Consider the following 9,474-nt stretch of genomic DNA (forward strand, 5'->3'; position numbering starts at 1 on the left):
GGTTATTGTTAATTGACCTTTTGTTATTTAATAATGTTTATATATTACTATAGCTGGTTATTGTTAATAGACCTTTTGTTATTTAATATTGTTTATAAATTGCTATAGCTGGTGATTGTTAATAGACCTTTTGTTATTTAATATTGTTTGTAAATTACTATAGCTGGTTATTGTCAATAGACCTTTTGTTATTTAATATTGTTTATATATTACTATAGATGAATATTGTTAATAGACCTTTTGTTATTTAATATTGTTTATAAATTACAATAGCTGGTTATTGTTAATTGACCTTTTGTTATTTAATAATGTTTATATATTACTATAGCTGGTTATTGTTAATAGACCTTTTGTTATTTAATATTGTTTATAAATTACTATAGCTGGTGATTGTTAATAGACCTTTTGTTATTTAATATTGTTTGTAAATTACTATAGCTGGTTATTGTCAATAGACCTTTTGTTATTTAATATTGTTTATATATTACTATAGCTGAATATTGTTAATAGACCTTTTGTTATTTAATATTGTTTATAAATTACAATAGCTGGTTATTGTTAATTGACCTTTTGTTATTTAATAATGTTTATATATTACTATAGCTGGTTATTGTTAATAGACCTTTTATTATTTAATATTGTTTATAAATTACTATAGCTGGTGATTGTTAATAGACCTTTTGTTATTTAATATTGTTTATATATTACTATAGCCAGTTATTGTTAATAGACCTTTTGTTATTGAATATTGTTTATATGTTGCTATAGCTGGTTATTGTTAATAGACCTTTTGTTATTGAATATTGTTTATATGTTGCTATAGCTGGTTATTGTTAATAGACCTTTTGTTATTTAGTATTGTTTGTAAATTACTAAGCTGGTTATTGTTAATATACCTTTTGTTATTTAGTATTGTTTGTAAATTACTATAGCTGGTTATTGTTAATAGATCTTTTGTTATTTAATATTGTTTATATATTACTATAGCTGAATATTGTTAATAGACCTTTTGTTATTTAATATTGTTTATAAATTACACTAGCTGGTTATTGTTAATAGACCTTTTGTTATTTAATATTGTTTATATATTACTATAGCTGGATATTGTTAATAGACCTTTTGTTATTTAATATTGTTTATAAATTACAATAGCTGGTTATTGTTAATTGACCTTTTGTTATTTAATATTGTTTATAAATTACTATAGCTGGTGATTGTTAATAGACCTTTTGTTATTTAGTAATGTTTATATATTACTATAGCTGGTTATTGTCAATAGACCTTTTGTTATTTAATATTGTTTATATATTACTATAGCTGGTTATTGTTAATAGACCTTTTGTTATTTAATATTGTTTATAAATTACTATAATTGAATATTCTTAATGTGCCTTATATTATTGAATCGTGTATTTTTGTCACTATAACTAGATATGATTAATAACATAACATAATGTTTAGAGACAAGAAAGAACTTATTGGACCATCTTGCTTCTCCTATTCCCTAAACGAAACTAAATCTATTGAATAAATAACTTTATAAAAATTGTTATAGCCAGCCCTTATCATTCATATTCTTCTCAAGTTTTTACTTAAGTATTGTCTCCACAACATCCCAAGGCAAACGGTTCCACTAGCCTACCACCCTGTCAAAAAAATAAAATTTTCTTTGTTGAAGATGATTCGTACCCTACCTACTTGTGTCGCTTAAACACCACAATCTTCTTCGATTTTCAATAAAAAAGGATTTGAGAGATATTAACCTCTCCTCATATGACAACCCATCCATCCTACTACCATTCAAGTAACACTTCTCTGAACCCTTCCCAGGAATTCAATGTAAGGTGAGGAATCCAAGACTGAACACAATATTCCAAATGTAACCTAGCCAGTGACCTTTACAATTAAATTATAACTTATTTAGACTTCTAGTCAATATTTGTGTAGATACAATCTAAAAGTTTACTTGCCCTAACACTAACAACAGCACACTGACTGGATGTCTTAAGAGACTGATCAACCATTACACCCAGATTCTTTTCTTTCATAACACTTTTAAGGTTATTTTACACCCAAATTTAACTTGTAATTCAAGTTATGATAACCCACACGTACTATCTTGCATTTATTATAATTAAAACCAATCTATTTATTTGCCCAAATCAATAAATGATCTAAATCCTTTTGTAAATCAGCAACATCCTCTTCACAGCCACCGACACCCAAGACTTTAAATCATCTAGAAGTTTAAGTAAGTTACTGGCCATTTCTTCTTATATGTCACTGATGTAAATAAAAACGTGTAAAGGTCCTAAGACTGAGCCCTGAGGTACCCCACTTGTAACATTAGTTCAGTTTGACTAAACTCCATCCATAACAACTCACTGTTTTTTTTTTTTCCATCCAGTCACTCTTCTATCCAATCAACTATCTTATCACCAACATCTATAGAGACAATTTTTACAAGACTTTCATATAGCACCTTGTCAAAGGTTTTTTTGAAAATCCAGATACACCAAATCTACACCCTTATCCTCACTTACATATGGTTCAACATTTTCAAAGAATGTCAAAAGATTTGTAAAACAAGAACTTCTCATAGTGATACGATGTTGATTATCTAATGAAATAATAAACTTTATTACATGACTTTGCAAAGCATCTTTTAACAGACTTTCAAAACCTTTCCCACAACTGGAAAATAATTACTAGGATGATTTTATCACCTTCCTTGAAAAGAGGAATTACATTAGTTAACATTCAGTCCTCTGGTATCCATTAGCTAACATTCAGTCCTCTGGTATCCACCAAATATTGAAGGACTTACAAAAATTAGTGGGAAGTGGTTTGCACATCTAATCCTTAACCTCCTTTAAAATTCTTGGGAAAATATTATCAGACTTAGCATTATTGAATATCGTTTGTATATAACTGAAGTAATATTAACTGTGGAATATAACTGAGAATTAACGACTCAAGATATAAAAAATCTTTCTCATTTATAAATTTACCTTTAGAACAAATGTTTTGCTCAAGCTTTTGTCTTTTTTATATTTTCAAATGGTGATAATTAGATTTCTTACGCAGCGAATTGTGATCTTGAAAAGTATTACATAAATAATAGTAAAAAACTGTTGTTAGAAAACTGTCCCCATTGGTATAGTGGTAAGACTCTGGATTTACAACGCTAAAATCAGGAGTGCGATTCCCCTCCGTGGACTTAGCAGATAGACCGATGTGGCTTTGTTATACAAAAAAAAAAAAAAAAAAACACTTAGAAAATTGCTGCTCGATATTGTTAATAGACCGACTATTGATGGTTAATGTTTATCTGCTACTATGGCTGGATATTGTTAACAGGCCGAGTAGTGTTAGCTAACACTTATCTATTATTAGGGTTGGATATTGTTAACAGGCCGAGTAGTGTTAGCTAACACTTATCTATTATTAGGGCTGGATATTGTTAACAGGCCGAGTAGTGTTAGCTAATACTTATCTATTATTAGGGTTGGATATTGTTAACAGGCCGAGTAGTGTTAGCTAACACTTATCTATTATTAGGGCTGGATATTGTTAACAGGCTGAGTAGTGTTAGCTAACACTTATCTATTATTAGGGCTGGATATTGCTCATAGGCTGAGCAATAAAACGACTGCTATGGTTTTGTATTTAAACAACAACAAAGTTAGGTATTGTTGTAAGTCTGAAGGTTAGTCCTACGTCATTCACTGAAATTACAATGCACATTTTAGTGACGTAAATAAAAATTCAAAATTAATAACAATACATTTTTTCTTGAATTATTTCACTCTATTCTTTTCATTTGTTAATATTGTAATTAATCCGACTAGGCCCGGCGTGACCAGTTGGGTTAAGGCGTTCGACGCGTAATTTGAGGGTTGCAGTTTCGAATCCCCGTAGCACCAAACATGCTCGCCCTTTCAGCCGTGGGGGCGTTATTAGGTGACGGTCAATCCCACTATTCGGTGGTTAAAGAGTAGCCCAAGAGTTGGCGGTGGGTGGTGATGACTAGCTACCTTTCATCTAGTCTTACACTGCTAAGATAGGAACGGCTAGCGCAGATAACCTTCGTATAGCTTTGCGCGAAATTCTAAAACAAACAAACAATTAATCCGACAATTGAACGTTTGTTGATCTCTTGAGTTTTTCACTTGATTTATTTTTGTTTTCAAATGATTTGTACCAGTTTCTTGAATACATATTCTGAGTTTTTCTTTGCTTGTTTGTTTTAAAAAGATTTGGTGACATTATACAACAAACGACTATTGTTTACACAAAATTCCTCAGGGCGTGTTTTTTTGTTTTCTGTGGGCTTTACACAAGTAATGATACTGGTTGAGAATTGGCTGTTTTCCTTTATTAAACAGTAATTGTAATGAGTACAAACATGGTGTTTTACTACGCTATTAATTTAACAACACGGTTGGAAATCATCGAATGCAGAAACAGTTATAATGTACTTACATTAGTGATAATGAAGTGAAATATAAGCCATAGAGCATCTTCCTTTCTGCCTAAATGTCACTGTTTCCCGATTCCTTTATATAAGAGTCTTCAAAATGTAAGGTCAGTAAACTAAAGTACTTCGAGGTCAGGAAATGGAACAGATCCCAAGTTACGAGACTGGAGAAACTTGATTCCTATCACTAGAGCTCTAGAAACGAAACAGCAAATCCAGAAAAGTTGCTTGCTAGAAAACAAATTTTTATGTAGGTTAAACTCAAGATTCTGTTCATTAAATCTTTGTATTGAAACGAGAAAGAAACATGAACTAATTGTTGAAAATTAAACAAACACTAGAAGGATACTTGTAATAATTGTTATAAATTAAACAAACACTAAAAGGATATTTGTACAAATTGTTATAAATTAAACAAACACTAAAAGGATATTTGTAATAATTGTTATAAGTTAAACAAACACTAGAAGGATACTTGTACTGATTGTTATAAATTAAAGAAACACTAGAAGGATATTTGTACTGATTGTTATAAATTAAACAAACACTAGAAGGATACTTGTAATAATTGTTATAAATTAAACAAACACTAGAAGGATACTTGTACTAATTGTTATAAATTAAACAAAGACTTGAAGGATACTTGTAATAATTGTTATAAATTAAAGAAACACTAGAAGGATACTTGTACTAATTGTTGAAAATTAAGCAAACACTAGAAGGATACTTGTACTAATTGTTGAAAATTAAACATACACTAGAAGGATACTTGTACTAATTGTTGAAAATTAAACAAACACTAGAAGGATACTTGTACTAATTGTTATAAATTAAACAAACACTAGAAGGATACTTGTACTAATTGTTATAAATTAAACAAACACTAGAAGGATACTTGTACTAATTGTTATAAATTAAACAAACACTAGAAGGATACTTGTACTAATTGTTGAAAATTAAACAAACACTAGAAGGATACTTGTACTAATCGTTATACACAAATGAAACCTATGTGTTTATTAACAGGTGTATGATAAAACCCTATTTACGAGAAATTCTCTGTTTATTTACAGGTGAATCGTGCATGTTGATCTAAACACGTATCATGGATATGTTTATAGATATAATGTATATCTTTGCATGAATCACAGAAGTTATGTGTACATGAGCCACAGGTGTGTTTCAGGTAGTTTTACATGAATCACGAAAATGTTTACATGAATCACAGTTCTATTTGAATAAATCAAGTATAAATTCAAAAGAATCATTCACATATACATATTTACACGAAAAACAATTATGTTTGCACGAATCACAATCATGTTTACATGACTTACAGGCATGTTTACATAGACCACCAGTATTTTCACATAAATCAATGTCATGCTTACATAAGTTACGTATACATTCACATATACACAAAGCTAAGTATGTATTTACAAAATAAGTCATTATTTTTGCAGTTTTTTTTTTAAATATATTTCTTTTGTTTAATTACAGATAAATAGACGTCCTTATATCACTGACCAGTTTTTATACCATTAACTACTTGTGGAGGTCACATATTGCATCATAGTAAGAAATTTGATATCCAATCACGTTCCAACACAAAACGATATATATATATGTGTATATTACATAACATTGTTTTTAATGTTATTTAAGTAATTAGCATATCCAGTAATGCTTCTGAAATTATCATTGTACTTTTTTTCCCCACATAAAACCAAAGATAAGATTATAATATTCAAGTGAAAAATACCTCCAAGCTGGCAACTTGCCGAAACCGGATGCCAACCGTAAATATAATTTAAAAAAAATACTTTATACTCCAGGAGTCCCTTTCTTATTTGAATCATATTATATATCCTTCACTGAAATATTTAATGTTCTGGCCTGATTTTTTTCCTCCTAGTTTTGACCTTTGTTTGTGGGTTGTGTAAACGTGCCTACAACTTCATGGGCAAAGATTCGTAAACTGAATTAAATGGTTTAAGAAGTTTGTATTTTGGAGTCTTTACGAATTGGAAACTCGGAGAAGAAATTCCTGATGTCCAAGACAGACTCGTCTCTCTTCGGGGCCCTAATACACATCCACTTTAGAATAAATGTTTATTTCCTGTGCATTATATATACAAATATATATTCCGAAAATAGTTAATAAATAAACATTTATTTATATGTACTTGAAAAACATATATCCTTTCCTTCCAGGAATAGGTGTTAATATATATATATATATACACACACACATATTTCACATTTCATGAAGTTTAATAAAATAAATTTGTATTTTAAAATGTTAACAGAAATTGTGCATGGTCACCAGATGGCGTCAAATAGCAAAGAGAAAATATTGTCATGTATCGCCAATAAGTTAAATACAATGTTTTGTAGTTTTTATTCACCGTATACTGTCCTAAAGATGCTATTATATCTCTTCAATATTGCACTATCACAATCTAAAAATAAATATATTCTTTCCTTAATGAATATATTGCACAGTCACAAAACGTAAGCGACAACACCATTTCCTCAATATTGGGCTATCACAGTCTGAAAATGAATTAACTCTTTCCTCAATCTGGGCCTGACATGGCCAGGTGGGTTAAGGCACTCAACTCGCACTCTGAGAGTCGCGCGTTCGAATCCCCATTACACCAAATATGCTCGCCCTTTCAGCCATGGGGGCGTTATAAAGCGACGGTCAATCCCGCTATTTGTTGGTAAAAAAGTATCCCAAGAGTTGGCGGTGGGAGGTGATGACTAGTTGTCTTCCCTCCAGTCTTACACTACTAAATTAGGGACGGCTAGCGCAGATACCCCTTGAGTAGCACTGCGTGAAATTCAAATCAAACCAGTTCTCAGTCTGAAAATAAATATCTTCCTTATTTTTGTGTTGTGAGTTCTATTTTACCAAAGCTCCTTTATAGGTTGGGTATTAGTTAAGAGTAAATTATAATGGACGTTAAACTTCAGCACAGAAATCGACGCACATTTCAAAAATTAAAACACTTGAGAGTATTTGACAATTATTTTAGATTTAAAGGTGAGCAGAAAAAACTAAAGATATTACATTCCCAATAGAAATATACTTAAAGTCATGTAAGCTAAAACAGTTATTTGTACAGTATAATCACTCTATTTACAAATGTCCCACTTATACAACGTATATAACAAATGTATCGCTTAATCGTTTTATATATATATATATATATATATATATAAAGCATAAATACTTATAAATGGGCCTTACGAAAAACAGTTTAACAACTAATAACACGTGTTGTTCAGTGTTACCAAGTGATAATAATTAATGTGAGTTGTTAGTGAGTCAAGACAATGCACCTCGAGTGTGTCATATGTTTTAATCTAGAGTCAAGACGAAGACGACACATCATAAGTCTGTCATATGTTTTAATCTAAAGTCAAGACAATGCACCTCGAGTGTGTCATATGTTTTAATCTAGAGTCAAGACAACACATCATAAGTCTGTCATATGTTTTGATCTAGAGTCAAGACAATGCATCTTGAGTGTGTCATGTTATAATCTAGAGTCAAGACGACGCATCTTGAGTGTGTCATGTTATAATCTAGAGTCAAGACGACGCATCTTGAGTCTTTCATATCTTTGTATCTATAGTTAAGACGACATGAATTTTGAGTATATCGTGTTTAAGTTTAGAATCGACCTGGTTTGTCAGTGGAAAGTATGAACTTACAACGCTGAAATCCATGGTTCAATTCTCCGCGACGGACAGAATGTTCATAGCCTATTGTGTTGTGCTAAAAGTGTCACCATAGCACCAATCCATTCACGTACTTGTTGAAGTTCGATACACGGAGTTTTACACTTTAACGACTGTAACACCAAATATCACATTGATTTTACCTCACTCCTCGATATAGAGAATACCACTGAAAGTTTTGGATTAAGAGACAGAATTATTATTTCACCGTTTCGTTACAGATACGAAGGAAGTGCCCTGCCGTTCAGAGTCCACATGTCCCGAGTACACTCGAGATTTCTCTTTCGAACATCATGGGTCAGATCGCTTCTGGAAGGAGATAACAATCGATTCGGATCCAGCTCTAGTGAAATCCAGGCCAAGAGGTTTCCAAGTTGGAAGACACTCCAGATTATCCTTGTTTTAATAAAACCTCAGATACAACTCTACTTTCTTAAAAAAACACAAAAAACTCGGACGAGCGGAAACGATTATTATCACAAACGCTTTGATTAATTCAAACGATTCGTATAAAATCCTTCTTTTTTCTATTTTATGTGCGTAAATTATTGACATACAAGTATGAAAACCATTTGTGTATCGCCTATTAACATAAATCTTAGCCGGAGAGAAGGCGGTTTGGATTACTTGCATAATTTATGCACACATCAGGTTGGCCAGGGCATCTTTTGTGACTTTGTTATGATCATTAAAATGACGCCCAGTCTTGTGAATGGCTGTTAAAAACAGAGAAGAATGTATGCAGGGGATAAGAAAGGATATGACTAGGGTGAAACAGGAAAGGGGAGGTCAGTGGAAATGGCGGACAAACAGAAAACATTTAGGTAAGTTTGTTTGTGTTTTACAATAAGATTATTTTCATTACCAACAATAAGTGTTAAAATTGGAAGCATTGTTTGAAAATAATCATAAAACGAACATTTACTGAGTTAATTCTGTAAAACAAAAGCGCGAAGTAATCGAATATAACTGTATATTCTCTTGTTATTAAAACAGTTACAGCCAAAACATAGGGAACAACAGAAGTTCTGTAGTTTATATATTTAGGTTCTGTGTTTATAAATATTTCAATTAAGAATATCAGCTTATCCATAAAAGTAAAGTCCACTAGATATTAACCGTAAGACAACAATACTGTTTAGACAAAGTGTTACATAGCCCCATGCTCACTTACATTTTTATAACAACAACATAGCTCCATGCTCACTTACATTTTTATAACAACAACATAGCTCCATGCTCAC

The 9,474-nt window shown here is 31.2% G+C and overlaps 1 long non-coding RNA gene across 2 annotated transcripts in view; it reads left to right on the plus strand.

The window, feature by feature from the left end:
- LOC143237514 (uncharacterized) overlaps positions 1-9,053 on the plus strand; it is a 113,966-nt gene extending 104,913 nt beyond the window's left edge. For both annotated transcript variants that reach the window (XR_013020119.1, XR_013020118.1), the window contains exon 2: positions 8,452-9,053. This is a non-coding gene — a long non-coding RNA (uncharacterized LOC143237514). The remainder of the gene's footprint in view (positions 1-8,451) is intronic.
- The last annotated feature ends 421 nt before the right edge of the window (positions 9,054-9,474 follow it).

Source organism: Tachypleus tridentatus, chromosome 2 (genome assembly GCF_004210375.1).
Source record: "Tachypleus tridentatus isolate NWPU-2018 chromosome 2, ASM421037v1, whole genome shotgun sequence".
In the NCBI taxonomy this organism is placed as follows: domain Eukaryota; kingdom Metazoa; phylum Arthropoda; class Merostomata; order Xiphosura; family Limulidae; genus Tachypleus; species Tachypleus tridentatus.